Source organism: Peromyscus californicus, unplaced genomic scaffold, assembly GCF_007827085.1.
Source record: "Peromyscus californicus insignis strain IS unplaced genomic scaffold, ASM782708v3 Scaffold_6__1_contigs__length_162567912, whole genome shotgun sequence".
Classification (NCBI taxonomy): domain Eukaryota; kingdom Metazoa; phylum Chordata; class Mammalia; order Rodentia; family Cricetidae; genus Peromyscus; species Peromyscus californicus.
The window spans coordinates 137,534,109-137,557,463 of record NW_026294584.1 but is presented as its reverse complement, the minus strand read 5'-3'; the positions used below and the strand labels follow the sequence as shown (position 1 = coordinate 137,557,463).

Genomic DNA, 23,355 nt, shown 5'->3' with positions numbered 1-23,355 from the left:
TCTTCACAGAATTTAAATTCTAGTTCAGGACATGAGAAAGTCTAAGATGGAAAATAAGTCAAGAGAACAATATAGGAAATGGAGAGAAGGAAGGAGTGAAGGGAATTTGCTCATTCTGATACTATGGTCTGGTTGGGGAAAGCCTTTTTAGGAAGAATTTGAGCCGAAACAATGTCCAGGAGTCAGCTATGAGGCAATCTGAAGGTATGCATACAAAAGGAACAGTGTAAAGATCCTGGGGTATAAATGCTTCTCAGACTGTAGCCGGAGTCAACACAGTCTAATGTGTAGATCCTGGGAGTGTATGTATTATGCTCTGTGGGGCATGTAGTCTTGGTTACCACTGTTGAGCAGCTCTGAATGCTAAGGCCTCAAGAGCAGTCAGATGTATTGTGTAAGGAATGATCATGACTACCATACACTGAAGCCTTATCTATCAGAACAGGTGAAACTGAACAGCAAACGCAGAAGTCAACGGGGCCAGCCAGGGCTATGTAGTGAGACTTTGTCTCAAAAAAAAAAGTAAAATAAAGCCGGGCGGTGGTGGCGCACGCCTTTAATCCCAGCACTCGGGAGGCAGAGGCAGGCGGATCTCTGTGAGTTCGAGGCCAGCCTGGGCTACCAAGTGAGTCCCAGGAAAGGCGCAAAGCTACTCAGAGAAACCCTGTCTCGAAAAACCAAAAAAAAAAAAAAAAAAAGTAAAATACAGGTTGTGCCCCAAGATGGCTCAGTGGGTAAGGACATGTGCCACTGATGCTCAGAACCCACATGGTGGTAGGAGAGGACCAATTCCAGAAAGTTGTCCTCTGACCTCCACATGTGTGCTGAGGCTCTCGAGCACAGAACACACACACACACACACACACACACACACACACACACACACACACACACAATGTTTAAAAAAGAAAGATTGGGGGCTGGAGAGATGGCTCAGAGGATAAGAGCACTGACTGCACTTCCAGAGGTCCTGAGTTCAATTCCCAGCAACCACATGGTAGCTCACAACCATCTGTAATGAGATCTGGCGCCCTCTTCTGTATACATAATAAATAAATAAATTTAAAAAAAAAAAAAAAGAAAGAAAGGTTGTTGCACCACTCAAATATACTAAAAAACCACTGCACTGTGCACTTTGTGTGATGTGTGAGCTGCATCTCAAAGGAGCTGTGACGGTGTGTGTACATGTGTGTGTGTGTATATATATATATGTCATGTACATGCAAGTACCCTCAGAAAGGGTCATTGGATGCCCTGGAGCTGGAGTTACATTTGAGACCCTGTGTCACAACTAGAAGCATAAGGAGGGCTAGGGATGTAGCTTAGTGGTGGAATGCTTGCCTGGCACACGCAAGGCCCTAGAGCAGTGGTCCTCAACCTTCCTCACGCTGCAACCCTTTAATGCAGTTTCTCGTGCTGTGGCGACCCCGTATATATAAAGTTGCTACTTTATAACTGTAATTTCGCTAGGTGAAACGTTTTGTTTGTTATGAATTGTAAATATCTGATATGCGGGGTATCTGATACGTAACCCTCGGGGTCAAGCGACCCACACACAGGTTGAAAAGCACTGCCCTAGACTAAACAAACACCGCGAACAGGTGACTGTGGTGCATCAAGAGGAGCCGTGGGAAATGGATCCCGTAGACCTGCGGCCCACCGAGATGTTAGCTACGTTTCTGATCTAAATATGATAGACAGTCCAAGGAGGAGTGTTGTCGAGGGGAAAATTGAGGCGGGATTTATGTCTCTAAGAGATCACTCTGGCTGTTGTTTGCAGAACAGACTATGTGAAGGCAAACGAGGAAAGAGATGAGTCACCCTAGGACCCACAGGGTAGAGAGAAGATGACTTGAGCCGGCGTGGCTGGACTAGGGGAAGGGAAGCTTCCGTAGGAAGGATGTGCTCATGGACTGGACAAGGGGGCAGAGGTTATCCAGATGTTGGACTGACTCCTCTGTTGGGGTGGCCATTCCCAGGGGGGAACCTGGAGAAAGGACCAGAGAGAATAGAATAAGGCAAGATCCCAGAGCTCTCCGGTCTGACTCCTGATAGACTTCTGGGTGAAGAAATAGATCTGCAGCCCAGAGGTGAGGCCCAAATGAGAGATCCCCCAGCACCAGGTAACAGAGGGTGGTGCACACACCAGCTATTCAGGACTGGGAAGGTGGAAGCAGAGAGATCAAGGTCATCCTCAGCTACATAGCAAGTTTGAGGCCAGCTTGGGCTACTTCAGACCCTATCTTAAAACCAAACAAAATACAGCTAAGCAGCGAGACTTATGGGTGGCTGAGAAAGAAGAACAGAGAGGTGACCGTTACTGGACTTGTTAAGGTGGGGCTTGCTGGTGATCTTGGCAGAGGTGTGACAACAGAGGACGACCGAAGGAATGGAGTCATTTTGCTTCAACGCCTCAATGGCGGAGCACTTGTCCAGTGTTTGGGGAGCTCAGGGTCCATCCTTGGCACTGCAAAATAATTAGACAAATAAAGAAGAACAGATCCAGGGTCTGTCTAGAGGGACGGGAGCAAGAGAAGAATTCCTGCTTTGATCCTCGCGAAGGAACTGTGCACAGTAGAGATTCTTTAATGCATCTTAGGACTCAGCACCGCACTTGATCTTACAGGCTGTAAGGCCACCAGCTTTTCACTGCCACACAAAATATTTCTGAATTCTATGGCCCTCAGACAAGTCATTCTTAAAAGGTCTTAGAATATGGATTCATAAGCCCAATGATAGTGGTGCATGCCTTTAGCTCAGCACTCGGGATGCAGAAGCAGGCAGATCTCTGAGGCCAGCCTGATCTACAAAGTGAGTTCCAGGACAGGCTCCAAAGCTACACAGAGAACCCCTGTCTCAAAAATCAAAAAGATAAATATATACAGATAGATAGATAGATAGATAGATAGATAGATAGATAGATAGATAGATAGATAGATAGATTCATTAGAAAAAGAAGCTTTGATTCCAGAAAGGAGTTATTTTCCAGACAGAATTTTTGGGTAGATAAGAGGAAGAGGGGCCCAGCTATCTAGGGAAGGTGTGACTCCGTTGGAACAGGTGACAGTTTATCTGTTTGACAGGAAGCTGAGAGTGTATGTCGAATTAGAACCAAAAGATGTTATAGTGAAGATGGAGGGTTTCTCTTATTTTGCTTCTGTTTTCTCAGTGAACTAATAAGTTGGGTTATCAGCTGAGATCAAAAAGGAAGAAGAGATCTTGGAGATTTAGCAGAGAGAAAAGAGTGAAAGGGCTGGGCCTGCTCCAGGATGATGAGTGTGACCTTGCTTAGCATGGGTGAAGCTGTGGGCTCAGTCCCCGGGAAAGGAAAGCATTAAAGAATTCTGACGGGGAAAAAACCCTGTGGGCTCAGTCCCCGGGAAAGGAAAGAATTAAAGAATTCTGACGGGGAAAAAACCCGTGTAAGGATAAGACAATCCCAGGCAGGGAAAATGCTGTTTTTTTTTTTTTTTTTTTTCTTTTTTTTTTTGGTTTTTCGAGACAGGGTTTCTCTGTGTAGCTTTGCGCCTTTCCTGGAACTCACTTGGTAGTCCAGGCTGGCCTCGAACTCACAGAGATCCGCCTGGCTCTGCCTCCCGAGTGCTGGGATTAAAGGCGTGCGCCACCACCGCCCGGCGAAAATGCTGTTTTTGAAGGAGCTGTCCTGGTCTGCCCACGACCATCCGCCTCCAGGGCCTGTTGCTAGGATACCAGCCAGTAGCATCCTAGGTATCACGAGACCTATTTAACAGCCGGCCACCAGGTGGCGGTGTAGATCTCTGCAGCTCCCAGTACTGACTGCTTTCATGACCCAGAATTCACCTAAGTGAGGGGAGACCAGAGCCTTGTGAACTGTTTTTAACTAGGCCTAGAAGACAAAGCCCTAGGGAGAAGAGAATCCACTTGAGAATGTTTAGGGAATGGCTAGGGAGGGAGTGAAAGGAAAGGCCTGGGGATGGAGGGGGATGGGTGGGGGGAGGTTTGGGCTTTAGAATTAGAAAGGTCTATCAGGTTCTGACACTTGTGAGTCCGAGTTGGAGGTTTAAAGACAAGGACAAACTTTACCTGTGAAGCCAGAGGTGGTGGGTCACTGAGAATTAGGGTTGGCCTACCTGGCTTTGACACAGCCCTGATGAGAGGCGTGAAGGAGAAGGCCCTCAGAGCACGGCGCCCCTGAGTTCAGGTGCTGACCACAGATCCACTAGGGAAAACATACTGTAATGGTTCCTCGGTTTGGATGGCCCACAGATGACTCAATGGGCGGTTCAACCCTTCCGAGATGTTCAACAGATGATGTCCATCAGAGCTGAGCCAGGGCTTGAAGCTGAAATCATACCACACATGCTGGATTAGTCACCCTTTAGTCGTGACAAAATATCGAGAAAACAACTGAAGTGAGGAAGGATTTATTCTCTCACGGCTCCGGATTGCGGTCCATTGGATTGGTTCCATTGTTTTGGGGCCAAGCTGTGATGAGGCATGCTGTTGTGCCGGAAGCATGGGATGGAGGACGGTGGCTGAGAGAGAAGACAGGTCCAGGGAATTATTTATCCTTCAAAGGAATGCCTGCAACTAGGCCCTCCTCTGCTCTCCACCCTCCACGATTCATGTCACTACCAAACTGTGAATCCATCTGTCCACTGAGAAGGTCAGATCCCACCCCCACCCCGATTCTTCCCAAAGGCCTGTTAGCTCTCAGCCAAACCTTCTAACACATGAGCCTTTAGGTTACACTTCCTATCCAAACCGCAACAGATGCTAAGATAAACTGTTTTATTTCATTATCTGTGTTTAAAGGAAGGTAAAGTAGCCTCGGTGCCTAAAGGGAAGACCCAAATGGAAAGCAGAGACTTGCAAGCTGCAGTATAGGATGGAGAGCAGACACAGCATCACTGAAAGAAAAAGTAGGAACAGGGGATCTTTGAGACGGCGAAACTTCTGCCTGCCTTTTTCTTGGTTTTCTAGAACCCCCTCATGCATTTTTAAGTTGGCATGTTTTCTTCTTATTCATTTTCTATGTGGGGGTGTTTTGACCACATGCATGCTTGTGTGCCAAGTGCATGCTCGTTGCTCACAAGGCCAGAAGAGGGTGCAGTGCCTTCGTACAAAGTAGGAAGAGGTGCTTTTCTGGGGAACAGGGTTTCTAGGGGGACCTGTGTGCAAAGAAGCTTCTGGCTGGGGCTGAAGAAACTACATAAGACTCCAGCCTGCACTAACTCCCCAACTAAACTGTCATACATAAAGGCCATTGTAGGCTTTCACGACGATGGGGAGGGGGGGTAAAAATCTTGGGAGAAGAGATGGTACATTCCAGCTTACAGAGCTACGAACACAATGGTTCCTGGGCAAGCCCATGAGTTAATAGACTTCTGTCTGGGAAAAGCCTGACTTCCTTTTCATTTCAAATATTACTGTTAATAGATGTTTCTGTGCTAACCATCTTACTTCCGTGTGTTCATTTGTTTGTTTATGTTACATATGTGGCGGTCAGACAACAACTTTAGGAAGTCTGTTCTCTCTCTCCTCCTAACGTTATGTGGGTTCTGGGAAGCCAGGACGCCATGCTTCCACAGCAGGTACCTTTACCCGCTGACCATCTCTCCAGTCCCCAGCCATCTTGCTTTTTTTTTTTTGGTTTTTCTGAGACAGGGTTTCTCTGTGTTGTTTTGGTGCCTGTCCTGGATCTCACTCTGTAGCCCAGGCTGGTCTCGAACTTCTTGAGTCTGAAACAGACAGATAATGCTGTGGAACATCCACTTGAAGCTTGTTTACCAGGTGATGCTCCTAAAGCTTTCACACACCTGGGAGACATTTGGAAGGCATATGGCAGGGTTCTCGGGCCTCCCATGAGGAGAGTTGACTCACCACATCTGGGGTAAAAAGTGAGAATTTGCACGTCTCACAGGATCATTGGAGACAGTGGTGTTACAGGGACGTCAGTGAGTAGCAGAGAATAAAAACAAGGGGCCGCCACTTCGCCAGTGTCCGTCAGTGCTGTGTTGACTGTCATAATGCCCTGCTACGGTGGGTTAGAGACAAACCTGTTCTCTCCCAGAGTGAGACAAAGTGGAAAGGAAACAGAGGAGATGGGAGCAAGCCAGGCACACTCTCAGGAAAACCAATTTTAAGAAAGAAAGTAACAGCTTGGTGGTGGTGACGCACACCTTTGATCCCAGCACTCAGGAAGCTGAAGCAGGCAGATCTCTGTGAGTTCGAGGCCAGCCTGGTCTACAGAGTGAGTTCCAGGACAGCCAGGACTACACAGAGAGACCCTGTCTCAAAAAACAACAACAAAAAGTAGCATTTATGGGCTAGCAGGGCATTGATGACTGTTTAGGGGGTCACCACAGCTTGACCAAGGAGCTGCCAGGATATTTCATGGCTGTTTTGAACTCATTTCTCTGCTTTGTACTGGGGATTAAACTTAGCTTTGTCCATGCCAGCCAAGCCTGCTACCACAGAAACTTAGGCTAGCTTCTCTTGCCTCTTTTGAGGTAGGGGATTCCTAAGCCTCCCAGACTAACCTTGAACTCGTGATGTAGCCTAGGTTAGCCTTAAACTTGAGATTCTCTCGCCTCAATGTTGCTTTCTTGGCTCAGCTTTCTTTCTAAACTCCCAGTGTTGCTGAGCCAGCCACTGAGGAAGCAAAGGGAGCAGTCATCGAGAAAGCAATAACTGAAGTTGACATAAACATCTGCAAAAGAATGTAGAGATGGATTGCCCAGCGTCTGGGCTGAGCGTCAAAGCGGTCCCTCCCCTTCCAAGAGAGGCTGTCATCTTCCTAGTCAAAAGGTGCTCCACGGATTGCCCGAGCTAGCTTTGAAGAGAAATGTCGTGTGGGAAATCTGCCCATGACTTCAGACTTCTGTACTTTGTGAGATTCAGAGCAATAACAACTTCATACTTTACACTCTGCAAAACACTTTAGCGTATAGTAATATTCCCCCATTAATGTGATACCTTCCATCATTTTATAGACACAATCCTTAATGGCAACTTGGCCATGGTCATGCAGTTTGGAATAGACCTTGCACTTTATACAGCGAACTCTTTCTGGCATTTGAAGCTGTTGCATGGGAAGCCAATTTCTGCAGTGTGCTAGAGGAACCATTGTGTAGCTAAACCACAATGACTTATTACTCTTTGAATATTACTAGCGCGTTTCCTTTCCTGGTTATGTCTCATCTGGTCTTATTGCTCCCCCACTCTTCTTGTCTACGCCCTCTCCCGGACACCCTCCTTTGAGTACACAGACATTCCAAATCTCTTTTAAGGTGTTATCTGTGGCTCCAACCTGGCTGAGCTAAAGGTCAGCAAGAGTAGAAAAGTGATACGGAACAGTCCAGCAAGCAGATCTGCTGAGATGTTTTCCACAGGTTTGTCCCCCCAGGAGGGCCAGCAGCCCCTCAGCCAGCGTGTTGCCAGGAGCAGACAGCACATTTTAGAAGCCTAGCAATCCCTCTAAGCCTTAAGAACGTGCTATCCCTGTCTCCTGCTGTCTCTCTGTATCTTGCTCTTTAATTCCACGGTGAATAGTGCCACGAGACTCTTGTAGATAGTGGTTGATGGATAACTGTCTAGTGAATAAATACCCCAATGGCAGGTTCTCTCTCTCTTCTCTGTCATGGCTACTCCTGCATTTTTGGTTTTCCATCTATAATGAGGAAAGGGAATCATGTGATCTTCTCAAGAAAACTTACTTGAAAGCAGATTTGCAATTAGATATACTTTTTGTTGTTGTTATTGTTTTGGTTTTTTGGTTTTTTAAAAAAACATATGGAACGCGTCACGAATTTGCCTGTCTTCCTTGCACAGGGGCCATGCTAATCTTCTCTGTATCTTCCAATTTCAGTTTATGTGCTGCTGAAGCGAGCATGTTGTTTTGGTTTTTTTGAGACCAGGTTTCTCTATGTAGCCCTGGATGTCCTGAAACTCACTCTGTAGACCAGGTTGGCCTTGAATTCATAGAAATCAGCCTGCCTCTGCCTCCCGGGTGCTAGGATCAAAGGCGTGTGCCACCACCGCCCAGCTGATGTATTTTTATTCTACATTTTATTTTATTTCTAGAGACTGAATCTCACTATGTAGTCCTAGCTGGCCTGGAAATCACTATGTAGACGAGGCTACCCTCCCAACTCCCAGAGATTCACCTGCCTATGCCTCAGGAGTGCTTAGGGCATGCATTGCCGTGGCTGTCACTAAGATAGACTTTTTAAGTACTTTTGAGAGCTGATATTCTGAATTTCCTGTCAAATATTTAAGTCGGTCATCATCATCTTTTCATAAGCGTCTCCTTGCTGGTTTCTCCCAAGCATCCAGTGATTTTTCTTCTCTTTTTATCATTTTGAGACAGGGTCTTGATGCCCTCACTCTAGTCCCTGCTGGACACATCTGCTGCCTCAGCCTCCTGCGTAGTTGGGTTAAAGGCCTGTGCCACCATGTCTTACTAATGATCTTTCTAAAATTCAAATCTGGACACACTCTTGCCGGGTTAACCTGCTAGATATCTTAGTGATCAGACAAAGTCCAAATGCTCCTCCTGCCATACCTGGCTCGGCCGGCCATTTGTAATAAATCTCCCCTTCTTATCTCTCAGCCTTTTATGGTGGATCAAAAAGCACAGTGTCCTGTCAGTCCAGCAAGCTCCTGCCCTCGCCGCCCTGCAGCCCAGAAAGCTGTTTTCTCCCTCCCACCCCGCTCCGTCGTCGTAGTCGGGAGTAACTGCTACTGAGCCTGCAGGGCTTTGGATACATACCTACTTGGCAAACTGCTCTTGAAACACTACCGCTCACGGCCCTCCTGATTGACAATGCCTTTCCTGCACATCCGCCATGCTGAACTCCAAGGACTCAGTCCTGTTCAGCTCCAGGGGTACCATTCACAAGCTCTGTTGTGATCACACTCAGACAGGCTGCAGCCCTATTCAGTGTCTTCAAATTAGTTTATATGTCGTATAAATCTCCTGTGTAAACAACAAACACCAAGTAAAAATAATAGGGAGCTGGCAAGATGGCTCCGCAGGAAAGGACACTTGCTGCTAAGTGGCACAACAACCTGAGTTGGAGCTCTAGGACCCACATGGTAGAAGAAGAGAACCAGCTCTCACACGCTGTCCTCTGACCTCTGCACGGAGGTTGTGGCATGTACACCCCCTCCCATAAGCCAGCAAAGGAAGGAAATTATATAGTTTGTCTTAATTTCCCTCCTTACTCAAGTCTATCTAATCTGGTATCACAAACTACCCCTGCACTGTCTTAAGCGTGTGACTGGTTTTTGTTTGTGAAATGTGTTTTTTCCTGGTTCTCTCCTTCCACCATATGAGTCCAGGGATTGCGCTCAGGGTGTCAGGCTTGCTGGCAAGCACCTTCACTCGGGGCCCATCTCTTTTCCTTTTTGATACAGGGTCTCGTGTAGCCCCAGCTAGTCTCAAACTTGTCCTGAACTCTTGATCCTCCTGCCTCTACCTCCCAAGTGCTGGGATTACAGGCCTGTACCACCACAGCTGACTGTTTTTTAGGGGTTTGCCTCATGGTACACCCCATAAGGCATGACTCAAATGTTCCTGCCTTCTCTTCTTTTCAACTCCCAGGAACACTGACTCTGTGAGTGTAAGCCTTTTTTTTTTTTTCCCCTAACAGCTCTATTGTAGGACTAATCGTAATCCTCCTGTGGGGCGTGTGTTGATTCCTTTATTTCTCTTTGTTCTCCCCCAGTGTTCGGCAGGGCACCTAGAGTTAGAAAGAACGAATCACCTTTCTAACTGTGTGGATACAGGTACATGAGCACATGTGTGTGCATGTGTATAGAGGTCAGAGGTTGACAAATGAGGCATTTCTCAATTGTTCTTTACCTTCTATATTGAGGCCACTGGTTCACCATGGAGTATTAACCTGTTATACTACACATTCCACAATGCCCTTGTTACTCTAAAATGTACAGACTTTTGGCCTTTTGGTTGATATTTGTGTTGTGACTGTTCTTATCAGTTTAAGAAAACGCACAGTGAAAAGATATGAGCTAGATATACTTTTAAATCGATAATGTAGTTATATTCATTGTTTTAATGGGTCCATCGTGTTCTGTGCATGGCTGCCCTCCTAAGGGACTGCCTTCTCTCAGGCACAATACTCAATATTAAAGAAGACAGTAATCACTTTACATCAAATTAACAGAGACCTCCGCATGAGTAGTTAGGAAGGCCTTTCTCCACACTGACATTGCAGCTGGCATCTAAAAAGAATATGCTAGCCATGGGAGAAGGGGGCTTTCTGGGCAGAGGAAACGTAAATGGAGCCCTGGTGCCCAAGAGTTTGATGAGCCCGAAGAGTTAAAAATACCACTGTGTAAATACAGGAAATAAAGGAAGAGGAATGAGATGTGCAAGGTGAGGTGTAAGCAACACCTTTAAAACAAATACACCCCCGCCCCCATCCCACCCCCCACCCCCCACCCCACCCACCCCGGGATCAGGTTGTTTCCAGATTTCCTCTGCGACATTATGGTGTGGTGGCCATCTTAGTACTTTTATCTGTGTGTATTACAGCAATAGTTTGTAGAACTTGTGGTTAAAATATATGAAAATCTAAATCTTTTTTTTGCATGAGTATATGTTTGGTGGTGTGTGGTTCACACATGTGGGAGTATACATATATGTGCAAGTACACATATATGCATGTGTGCCTATATGTGAGTTCATATGTGTGGCGGTACACATGTATGTGCATGTGTGTGAAGGCCAGAGGTTGACAAAGTGGGTTCATTGATTGTTCTTTACCTTATATATTGAGGCAGGGTCTCTGGCTGAGCCCAGAGCCCACTGATTCAGCTAGCCTAGCTAGCCAGTGTGCTCTAGGAATCTCCTGTCTCTGTCTCCCAGGTGCCGGGATTACAGGTGGCAATTATGGATGCTGAGGACCTAACGCTGATCCTCACGCTTGTGCAATGGACACTATCCACTGAGCTATTTCCCCAGTCTCCTAAATATTTAAATCTCCTCTTCTTCTTCTATTTGTGTGTGTGTGTGTATAAAATGATTGAATATTTGTCATATTTGTTGCATACATTTTACCAGATTTTTTTTTTAAATTTGTTTTTATTTTGTGTGCATTGGTGTTTTGCCTGTATGTGTATCTGTGTGAGGACGTCAGATCCCCTGGAACTAGTGTTGGTTAAATGGTGTTGCTCGTGGCTGGCCGTCACCTGCTGTGGCCATGCCTTCGGAGGAGAGTGCTGATCGGAAGAATCACAAGCCATGGTTAACTTTTTAGAGCTTTATTGGGAGGGGGGGTGGAGAAAGAGAGAGGACAGACAGAAGGAAAGAGTGGAAAGAGAAGGGGGGCACAGAGGGCCCACCCGCTTTTTAGGCTGGGACGTCAGAATCCTTACAACTAGAGTCACAGACAGTTGTGAGCTGCTATGTGGTTGCTGGGAATTGAACCCGGGTCCTCTGGAAGAGCAGCCAGTGCTCTTAACCACTGAACCATCTGGAATTTTTTGTTTGTTTGTTTGATTGGTTGGTTGGTTGGTTTGGTGTTGCTGGTGTTGTTGTTTGGTTTTCTTGCTGAGAGCCTCTGCTTCTGAGTCCAGTCAAAAACAAGAGTAGCAAATAAGTGACCAGACCTTGAGAAAATGAAGACCCCCCTAGTGAAACCAAATGAAGCTAGGGGGCTCAGGAAGTTTAGGTGATGGAGACTGGATTCTCACCAAGGGGGGGCACTGCTCCTTGATGTCTTTTGCTACTGAAATGTCCTGAGAAAGATTGAAATGATCTGGGCGTAGTGGTGCATGCCTTTACTCCCAGTCCTCAGGAGGCAGAGGCAGGTGATCTCTATCAGTTCCAGGACAATCTGGTCTACAGAGTGTGTTCCAAGACAGCAAAGGCCACGTAGAGGGACACTGTCTTGAAAAAAACAAAAAGAAAACAAACAAAGGATTGCAATGGAATGTAGGGGGGGAAGAATGCTTGAACCTGTGGGCGAAAAGGCTGTTTCCTTTGGAAATTATTATTAAAGCCCGTAACTACCACCTTGGTAGCCTAAGGGGAGAAGGATGAGGAGGTCAGAGTACCTCTCTCATCCTTTAATTGTAGCTCACAACTGTGCTGCTGAATGCAGCTAAGATAAGCTTGGAATGCTGCAGCAGGACTATCTAGAGTCTTGTTATCTCTTCACTAGAAGATAAGAAGAAAATAGAGTTGGGACTTTAGAGTGAGCGGTTTGCTTACAGAGCCCTCCTGAGAAGCTGCTGGCCCGGTTCTATTTGTCAAAAGCCAGGTTTACCTTGTACCTCCAGGAAAGTCCTCAACATAATCAAGCTTGAAATATCAGGAGCAAGGACCAGCATCCTTCTCATTCCCTTTTGTGGCTAACTTATTTCCTCCAAGGGCAGGAACGTCCATGTTTTTTTTCAGTGAAACCTTTATGCAAGGATGTTATTTATCATAGGAGGACAGTAATCATTGCAACAAAAGAATTCCAACTATAGCAAAGATTAATATCTTATAATATCAGTCATAGAAGGCATGCAATTTGCATGGAGAAGCCTGATCTGTACAGACCCCTGGCGGCTCTGAAAGGCGTTGATGCAGAAGAGGAGAAGACTGGAAAGTCAGAGTGTAGCTCACTCTGAAGGACAGAAACCATTATGGGAAGTATAAGAAGACTCAGGGTACTTCAGGACAGAAGTCCATTAGGCTCCACGGGCAGCAGGCTTCACCACTCCGGGTGACTGGACTGTAGCCTAAGCAGTCCTGTGGGGGCTGTGAGGTGGACCAGGAGACTCCAGTGGTGGGAAATGGGCCTCTTTCCATGGCTACCCTTTTTGCACCTTTGGTGACTTGGGACCTTTTCCCAGTTGGCTTCTGAGAAGGAAGGAGGAAGAAGACACAAATAAGTAGTCTGAGAGGAAAAAGTAAAGAATGCATTGACTGGAGAGGAAAGATGATCCAGAATGGAGAAATTCAATGCAGAAATGGGGATAATGAACAGAATCTTATCCTGAATGGTAAGGAGGATAATGAGCACAGAACAATGAAGTGTAGTATGTGTGGGAACTACCCAGTTAGAAGGTGATTCGGATGAGAAGAATTCCCTGTGCAGCAAAGCAAGCGGCGTTGGGAGAGATGGCTCGGTGAGAGAGGGCACTGGCTGCTCCTCCAGAGGACCCCGGCATTTGGCAGTTTCTCAAGATAGTTTGGTTGCCCTCACCACACTGAAGAGAGTGTTAACAACACATCGAATGGACTGAGTGGTAGGGTGCTTGCCTAGCATACCTGAAACCATGGGTTCAATACACAGCACTCCCACAAAGAAAAACAGAAGAATTCTAGTGAGTGGAGGCCACATTCAAAAGCTTGCACGTAACAATTATCCAGCCCGAAGCATCCCCAGTGTGTCGCGTGGAATACTGGACTACAGTGCCCTCCTCCTCTTGTCAGCTCTGTAGGAAGCACTCTGTCATGCTTTAAGCTTAATAAATAGTTCTGCTTAATACTAATAAAGTAGTTCTGCTTCCCACCAATCACCACTCTTCCCTTTTGGTGGACCCAACTGTCTATTAGTAATCTTTCTAGATCATAGTGGAAAAATAGTGAGGCATTACATTTTCCACTTTAGGTTTTGGAAGCTGGGCATAGTAACAGCATTTGGTAAGCTGGGTCAAGAGAATCTCAAATTCCAAGGCAGCCTGGGATATGCGAGACTCTGTGTCACATAGAACGTTCGTTTTCGTCTTATTGTCATCTCCCTAATTTTTAGAACATTAGCAGCGCCCTGTCATCAGTGTGGTCAGCATCTTCACACAGCAGCATTTAGGCAAACTAAACGATCACTTATCTATCACATCGCCGGCCCTTCCTGGCCTTAGCTGCTTTTCCACGCTTCACTCATTCTTTCCAGGAGAAAGGTCATTTTTTTTTTTTTTTTTAAAGAAGGTAAATACTGCTACTTTTGTCTCTCTTAATATCAGGTAAACACAAGCTAAGCCGGAGCTCTGTCTTATCTTCGAGGCGCCCCGGTAAGGCAAGGTGCGCGGCTGTGTTAGAATGTGGCTCCATCACTAGTTAGCCATTGGTGAGACAGGTGGGGCAGAAACCACCGGCTGCTCCTCCTGGCACAGAGGTAGAGCGAGCGTGAGAGACCCAGAGAGACCCAGAGGAATGCTGCTCCCGCACGTCCTCCACGGTGGGAACGTGTCAGTCTTTTCCTGGGGCTGTGGTATTGACGGCAGCTGTCAGGATCAAAGAGTCACCCAGAGACAAGAAAACAGCTGTGTTCCCAGGGCACCTGGAACAGCCAGGTCCTGCTGGAGATGAAAGAGTAAAGAGGAGACGAAATTCTTTACAGTGTTAACTCAGAAAACTAGGTGGGTCTTTTCAAATGCTTTCCATTTTCCAAATTCCAACTGTGTTCCTACCCAAAACTAATGGGGGGAATGTCTCCCCCAGTATCTTTAACCTCATAGTCAGAGGGTATGTCTATAAGTACTGGGCATACACATGAACCAGAGAAAGCTTCCAGCAATTTAGAAATTCCAAGTATGTGTTTGAAAGAATAAATAAATACCTATTTAATAGTTGAAATGTACAATTTTGTTGTTGTTGTTTTGTTTTGTTTTGTTTTCTGAGACGGTTTCTCTGTGAAGCTCTGGCTGTCCTGGAACTCACTCTGTAGACCAGGCTGACCTCGAACTCACAGAGATCCACCTGCCTCTGTTGGGACTGAAGGCATGAGCCACCACTGCTAGCTTGAAATGTACAGTACAAGCCCTGCTTCCCAGGGCTCAGTTTACCTGCATAAATTGCTATTTGTATAAATTGTATAAACAGTGTCTTTGCCAGACCTTCAGACTGCAGAGAATGGAGTCCTTTTCCTTGGTCTGTAAGCTCACCCTCTCGAGAGCCGAGACAGGTTATTCAATTTGCTTCTTTGGGCGTTTTTTGTTTTTGTTTTTGTTTTTTTTCCAGCATAGTCTGCAGAGCAGCAAGTCAGTGTCAATGCCACAGGGATGTGTCTGGTTTGCTGACTCTCAACCTGATTTTTGCTCTAAAAGAAGAAGTAAGGGCCATTGAAGCAGACATGCTGGTCTCTGTCTAGAGAATCTTCTTACAGAAATAATGTCTAGAGTATGGAGTGAAGCAATGTCTCTGGGCCTCAGGGCTGGGGTCAAGGGAAGCAATGGGAAGGCAAACTTAGAAAAGCACGGAGGTTGGGGTGTGGAGCTCGGTGGTAGGGCGCACTGAGCATGCACAAGGCCCTGGGTTCCATCCCAGCACACACATTCATGCACACACACACACACACACACACACACACACACACACACACACACAGAGAGAGAGAGAGAGAGAGAGAGAGAGAGAGAGATGAATGTCATATGTCATCCTGGCCTGTAACATGCTCTGTAGACCAGGCTGACCTCCAACTCACAGAGATCCTCCTGCATCTAATTTCTGAGTACTGGGATTAGAGGTGTGTGCCCAGCAGGAGACATTGTAATTGAGCAAAGCACACCAGATGAAGTGACAGGTTTGGCACATCAGGACTAAGAATGTATGTGGTGGCTGTGAAGAGGGGAAACATGTAAACTGTAGTTATTCTGCGCCTGAGTGTGGAACTGGAACACGCAACACTTCCGAGTAGAGCTGGGGGACAAGCTCAGGGAAACAGAGCCATAGAAAGGAGAAGGTGACAGCTGTCAGGTGTAGAGCCTGGACAACATGGGGAGGGGACCACAAAGAGAACTGGGAAGGTTCTGAGGTTCGGACATTGAAGAGAGAACAACCGAGTCTGAGTGCTTGCCCAGCACGCATGAAGCCAGGGTTCATCCCCAGGACCACCAAAAGAGAAGCAAAGACCAAAGGGTTCCTCCTGTCACACCTATTATCCCACCACTCAGGAGACAGAGGCAGACAAATCTCTGTGAGTTCTAGGCCAGCCAGGGCTGCATAGTGATTCCCCATCTCAACTAAAACAAAGGGCACAAGGGTATGCCTAAGGGAAGTGCTCTTAGCCTTTCATTGTCTTAGGGAGGTTTCCCTCTGTGTTAAAAGGCGGCAGGGCTAGAAAAGGAAGTGGAAGCTGATACAGAAGTGAAGACTTCTCTAACTGCCCACTGTATTTTCCTTGGAAAGAGGCAGAGTTCAGGAGGCAGATGAGGTCAGATAAACACTTCCTAGGAACTGACCCTGTTCTGAACCCTCATCTATCTCCAGCTGTTTTCTGCAGAATCCAGCAGACTCCAGCAGAATCCAGCTCACCTGACTGTGGCCCGCATATTCCAGGCCCCAGGGTCATCTCCCACCTGGACTGTTCTGTTGTCACTGCGGGCAGTGTCTCTATCCCATTGTGTGTGTTGTGACCTTCTGTCACTTCAAGGAGTTCTCCAGTCTTACTCCGTGTCACAGCCCGTTTCTTCTGCACCCTCCACTCTTTCTCATTTAGCTTCTGTTACAGCTTTTCTCTGCCAGCTGGCTTACTATGACGACACGATCCCCATGGCAACGCCTCTCCTGGGGAAATAGGGGAAGGAAAGAAGAGTGGGCTAGAAAGGATGGGCAAAGAGGAGCTGGGCTGGCGTTGGAAGACGACCATTTGGATTGAGTCCTGGAACAGGGTTAAAACTAAGCCTGTTGATGACAGCAAAATTACACAGATCCTGTTTCTCTCTCTCGGTTTTTAGTTCTTCATCTGAAATTTTTTTTAGCACTTATTTATTATTTGTAATTGTGTGTGTAAGCATGTGTGCACACCTGCAGTATGAGTGTGGATATCAGCGGATGACTTGCAGGAATCGGTCCTCTCCTTCCACCATGTGCGTCCTGGGGACAGACCTGGTGTCATCATGCTTGGGAGCAAGCACATTTACCTGCTGGACCATTCTGGTACACCGTAGAATAAGTGATTGTCTCAAGATTTGTAAGGTTTTCTTTTTGATATATTTTCCCTCTAATAGTTTTAGACACCATCATTTTTTTAAAATTATTTGGTTTTTCGAGACGGGGTTTCTCTGGGTCCTCTCTGTCCTAGAACTCACTCTGTACACCAACCAGTATGGCCTCAAACTCAGAGATCCACCTGCCTCAGCCTCCCAAGTGCCGGAATGAAAGATGTGCACACCACCACCACCACCACTGCTGGGCTTAAGCACCATAAAATTTAAGTAGTACATGAAGCATATTCGAGATGGCATTAGAAAGGGAAAAAACAAAATAGAAATTGGATTTGATCACAGTCACAACAGAAAGAGAAGCAAAAGCATGTCTACCAACCAGGAAATATTTCCAGAATAAATAAATCCAGAAAGAGATTTTTAATAAGCTTTTTTTTCCCCCAAGAGTAAGATTTACTTCATGTAGGGGCAGCACTTGTCTGACGTCACAGTCATTCTCCCTAGAAATCTTTTTGGTTTGGTTGGTTTGGTTTTTCGAGACAGGGCTTCTCTGTGAAGCCGCATGAGGACTGCACATCTGTAAAGGGAAAATGGCTAAGTCACCTGTCCCTCAGACTTGACCTATTTCCCACTGCCTTCCCCCACAACCTGGTGAGCCACTAATCCAGAATTCTACTGAATTTCCTTAAGTCTGGGGAATGAGCAGCTTGAGTTTGCGTTTCTAATGTGCTCCCGAGAGAGGCTGGTCCCTGGAGCATGGTCTGAGTGAGCAGTAGGCTGGATGATGATGGATCTGTAGCGCTGAGTGCTCTGGGTACGCAAGGCATTAGTGTGTGGGTGGTGCAACTTCCTGACTTTCAGTATCTTTTCCTTGGGGAATGAAAGAGTAGGAATGAGCCCAATTGGTTAGGTTTTCATTTTGTTTTGGTTTTGAGGGGAGGTCTAACAGTGTAACCAGGCTCAAACCCACTGTCCTCGGCCTGCAGAGACAGCGCTGGAGTACAGACATGCATTACCACCCCAACCTTGCTTTGGGTTTTTATATCCAAGCCTTGCGCCCCTTTGGCCACTGCCCTGTGTATAAAGTGACCAACCATGTAGTTCTGCCCAGCGCCTGTCAGTGTTAAAACGGCACAGTCCTGGGCAAAGCAGGTGGCTGAGTGACCTGGCCATTGACACAAGGCCAGTGAGACAGAAAGAACAGAACATGCATTTGAGAGAAGCAGGAGATGGGTTCTAGTCTCAATTCACAATGTATTAATCTTTTGACTTTCAAATGGGCACTGACAATCCTCTGGCTTTGTTTCTGCACCTTTGTAGGAATGCAGAAAAATGCCACCTACTCCACATACAGCCAGTGTTCGGAGACAACTGCAATAATGTCCATGTATTTAAAACAGTTTGTTGCAGCCTGGTCTACAAAGCGAGTTCCAGGACGGCCAGCATTGTTACACAGAGAAACCCTGTCTCAAAAAACCAAACCAAACCAACAAAACCACAACACAGCTAATGGAGGGGAGAAGCTGCAGAGAAGACTCAGTGGGAAAGAGCATTTACTTCCGGTGGGGTGGGGTGTGGGGTGGGGGGATCTGGACTCCGTTCCCTGTACTTTCTGACACCTTCTTCTGGCCTCCTCAGGCAGCTGCATGCACATGGTGCACATAACTCACACAGGCACATACAGATAAATTAGAAAACAACAACATGACCTGGGTGTGTGGCGCACACCTGGCGCAACAACGCCTTTAATCTAGCGCTCAAGAGGCAGAAGCCAACAGATTGCTGTGAGTTCGAGGCCAGTCTGGGCTACAGAGTGAGCCTCTGTCTCAAAAGAATAAAACCAAAACCCTGTACACATACACTCTGTAGCTTGCTTATTTTTGTTTAGAATTTATCATTTGGGCTGGGAATATAGCTCCGTAACAAACTGCTTGCCTAACATGTGGGACACTTGGGTTTAATCCTGAGCACTGCAAAAAAAGAGAAGGGAGGGAGACAGACAGAGAGGTTATTTACTAACAAAGAACAGCAATTTAGCCATCCCACTCCTAGGAGCAAAACATTCATCTATTTGACAGGTGACAAGAAATATACGTTGTTCAGAAGTAGAACCAACAACAGTCTACCCCAAAGGCTAGGCACATTGCTCCATAACTGTTTGCCCAGCATACACGTCTCTGCATCAGTTTCCAGTCCTGCTGAATAAATAACAATGATAATAATGTGTATATCAATGAGAGAATGGATAAACTTACGTGTATCCATGAGTAGGATACTAGGAACAACAAGGAATTAAGCATAGCATATAATATTTAAAGATGCCTATTCAATGAAAAACATTCTAGCCCTTAATAATAGTGTGTATACATAAACACAATGAGCGCAGGCCCCTTGGTGCATGCCTCTAATCAACACTCTGAAGCACGCTAACACTTGGAATGCTGAGGCAGGAGGATTTTGAGTTTGAGGGTAAGCATAGGAAGTTACAGACTATGTGGGCTACAAAACAAGACCCTATCTAAAACAAACAAACGAACAAAAACAGAGAGGAGGGGCGGGAGCACTCTTTCTCCTGAGTGCTTTCCTCTAAGAGAGGTTACAGTCTGGGACTGGCACAGGAACCAGGGGCTGAGGTTGTGGGGTGTAGAAATGTTCTGGAATCCAGATATTGACTAGCAGTGGTTATACAGGTGAATACTAGAGAAGAGATCATCCATCCATCCTGCTGTATACTTAAAATGAGTGCATTTTTTACCAGCATTATTGCATGTGTATTTCAGTAAAAATGGAAGCACTCACCCTCAAAGTGGAGCATTACTAGCAAAGTATTTGTCCTGAAAGTTTTAGTTCCAACAGCCCCAGCAACTACTAGACTTCTGTGACCGACCGTCTCAGCAGCGCTTCTCAAACTGAATCTAGGCCCCCGCGGGGCTCCCATGTCAGATATCCTGCATATCAGATATTTACATTATGATTGATAACAGTAGCAAAATTACAGTCATGAAGTAGCAACAAAATCATTTCATGGTTGCGGGCCACCGCAACATGAGGAACTGTATTAAGAGGTCGCAGCGTTAGGAAGGCTGAGAGCCACTGAAAGGAGCAGCTCTAGATGTCCCTCCTTCTAGGGGTGATGAGCTAGCTCTGGCTCTTGAGCAATGGGCAGAAAGAGGAACTGGAAACCCTTCATCACAGCTTCAGGAAGAGGCCAGGTTGGCATCCAAATTGCAACAAATCTAGTGGGTTGTTTTTCTTCTGTCTGTCTGTCCTTCTGTCTCACTGTATAACTACGGCTGCCCTGATAACTCTTGTGCAGTCCAGGCCCCCCGCCCCTCTGCTTCCCAGGTGCCGGGAGGCATACACCTCCATGGCCTTCCTAGGTGTCATCATTGTGTCCTTCTCTTAGACTGGTTTCCCCCCACCCCCACCCCTCCCCCCACCTCTACCCGCTCCAACACACAGCACTCCTTTGGGAGAGGGCAGATCTACTGTTCTCAGTAGCCCGCTTTCCCGTCTTTCACTAAGCTCATTGGTCCGAGCTGACATTCTCTTTTATGAGTCTATTGCAGGAGTTCCCATTCTGCCCATCCTGCCCAAAGGGGAGCCTTCCAGCTGTTATTTACAGCCACACCATCAGACTTGTAGTCCCTGGTTTTTAAAACCAGGCCTGGACCCTTGGTTCCCACCCTCAGCTGCCCCCTCCCAGGCCTTCGGGAAATTCTTCATTGGCACCTGGCTTTCTCCTCGTCAGTAATTGAGTTTCAAGTGTTTCTTTTCCCTGCAGCTTTCCTCAGGAAGAAAGAAAACAATTACCTCTCAGGAAGGATTAGTCAGTGGACCCACTTAGGGTCTGAAAACGGTGTGGGGGAGGGGAGCAGACTGTGCAGAAGGAACACGCTTATAGCCCTGTCTTGTTTCAAATGGTTTCCTACCTTTTGCGTTAACCGTGTTTGCGACATAAGAAATACTTAGTATTTAAAAGTGACAGTGAAAAAGTGTCACAGGAGGTGACATTTAGATTCTTAAACCTGTTACTTCTTTTGTTCTAATTTTTTAAGACAGAATCCCAATATGTAACTCTGGCTGTCCTGTAATTCACTATATAGACCAAGCTAGCCTCAAACTCAGAGATCCTCCTGCTTCTGTCTTCGGGGTACTGGGATTAAATGCTTGCATCACCATGCCCAGCTGCTTTATACATAACATACATCTTAAAAGAAATTAGGAAGCACATTTTTAAAGGAAAATGGATTTATGTATGGCTTGTCCAAGACAGGGACATTTCTGTGACGGTGTGTAAGTTTTATAGAAATGATGAAACAAAAGCCAGGAAATATGGGTGTGATAAAGTTGTCAAAGCCCTGTGAAATCTTTCCCGGAAGGCAAGTCTCCGGTCCCATCGCCCCCCACCCCCTCCCACCCCCGCGCGCCACCCCTCACCCTCCGCACCAGGGCATCAGCACCCCACCTCTACCCTCAACGGTTTGGGAATCCCTGAGGAAAGTTTAATTCTTTGGTCCATTGTTTCAGTAGGCTGATAGCCGAGGGGAGGGTCGCGCATCTCTCCCGGATTATCTTCTCCTGCTGGGGCCGTTACAAAAGCCTACCATCGCTCGAATGCAACCAAACAATGCCGGAGTACCTGCTGCGGGCACCGGGCTGCAGAGCGACGTTCTGAGGAGCAAATCTGCACGCTAATGCGTTGGGGGTTGGGATGAGGACCGGGACGGGGGACTATAGGCATCAAAAATAAGTCATCTACCCGAACACCATAAATGGGTGAATGCTGTTGCACACACTGTATCTGTAAAGCTGACTAAAATAAAAAGAATCAGGCTGCGTGGAGACGTGATCGTTGTGACGCACGCACGAAGACGGAGAGTCTGGGGCTGCGGAGCTGTGCAGCCGTAGGTGGGGCGGGTTGGGAGACGGCCCTGCCTGGAGCTGACAAGGAGCAGGTGGGGATTGGCCACTGCCCTCAAGGCAGACTGCTTAACTTATTTAGACTCCCCAGAGGTGCCGCGGATTCCTGACTACGGCACTTTCTCGGCCCCGTCCGGTGGGCGCTGGCCGGCCCCGCCCCGCGGAGGGACGTGCGTGGTGGCACGGCGCCCTGCAGCCCCCGCGGTCCTCGAGTGCCTGGACCTGCCTCCCTCCCCCGCTCCCTGACTCACGCGCATCGCGCTTAATTTTGCTTCTGTCCTTGGTCTCCACCTTCAGACATTCTGGGTTGAAATGGCCGAGGGGGAGATAAAAGGACAGAAACGGACCCGGAAAGGCGAAGGGAGAGTTTAGAAGTAAAAGATCGGGTGGGCTGCAGACCACCAGGAAGAGCGGGAAGGGGTGGGCCTGGGAAGGGGCAGAGGTGTGTGAGCATGCGCAGAGCCCCGCCCGCGGTGAACAAGGCTTCAGTGGGCACCTCAGCCAGGAAATGCAGACACAGTTCCAAGCAAATCCGGGTTCGTGTTGCGTGCTACAAGTGATGCAGGCGTGCGTCGTGGTCGAAAAAAATCATAAGTAAAAGCCTGCCTCCCTCCTAACCTCTGGCCGTAAATGCATTACTCTATGGCTTTTACCTTTTTTCTCTTACCAAGGAAGCACGCGAGCGCTGTCTGCATGCGTTTAGCCCTTCGTCCCATTTTAGGACTTTAGACAGACATGTTTAGCATATCACCAGCCACAGGACATTATCTGGCATGTTGTAGATTGGCATTAGAAAATCCGAGCGTGTTATTCTTTAAATACATCTGGGACTGGGATGTAGCTCAGCTGGTAGAATACCGGAGGCTATGCGTTTAATCCCCAGAACCACATAAAACCAGGAGGGGTGGCAGCCACCTGTAATCCCAGCACTTGGGAAGTGAAGGCAGGAGAATCAGAAACCTGTGGCCAGGTTTGGTTACAGAGGGAGGTTAAAGCCAGCGTGTGCTACGTGAGACACTGTCGACCAAAACAACCACCAAAAAAGACCAAAACCCCAGCCTAATAATGTAATGTAATGGTGGTGGAATGGTGGGGGGGATTTCTCTAGGTGTTTCTCGCTTTGCTAAAGGTCCACATCCTGTTTGCATCACTAAAGTTCATGAAGGATGATGGTGATAACCTTCGGGCTTCAGTTTTTACCCCTAACTTTTGAGACGTCCACTTGTCCAGTCTGAAAGGGACTGTTGTTACCCATTAGAAAATGAGACTTCCCGTTTTCTGTGCGATCCTGTACACTTTGGCCCTGGGCTGTCTTCAACAGCTCTCTGGTCTACATTGATTTTTGGTGTTTCTATGCATTCTTCCTGCCGCCTTTAAGGGGTGGCATAGAAAGTGAACACGGGCCGGGCGGTGGTGGCGCACGCCTTTAATCCCAGCACTCGGGAGGCAGAGCCAGGCGGATTTCTGTGAGTTCGAGGCCAGCCTGGGCTACCAAGTGAGTCCCAGGAAAGGCGCAAAGCTACACAGAGAAACCCTGTCTCGAAA

The 23,355-nt window shown here is 47.1% G+C and overlaps 1 protein-coding gene, 1 long non-coding RNA gene and 1 other non-coding gene across 4 annotated transcripts in view; 1 reads left to right on the top strand and 2 right to left on the bottom strand.

The window, feature by feature from the left end:
• Window positions 1-23,355, top strand: part of LOC128098383 (solute carrier family 2, facilitated glucose transporter member 3) — a 64,488-nt gene that overhangs the window by 7,835 nt on the left and 33,298 nt on the right. The window lies entirely within an intron of this gene.
• Window positions 706-23,212, bottom strand: LOC128098384 (uncharacterized). The gene is made up of 3 exons (XR_008214225.1): window positions 22,062-23,212; window positions 4,113-4,324; window positions 706-2,467 (listed from the first exon to the last, which is right to left on the bottom strand). It is a non-coding gene; the product is annotated as an uncharacterized LOC128098384 (long non-coding RNA).
• LOC128100273 (U6 spliceosomal RNA) lies at window positions 7,771-7,876 on the bottom strand. The gene has a single exon (XR_008214774.1). It is a non-coding gene; the product is annotated as a U6 spliceosomal RNA (small nuclear RNA).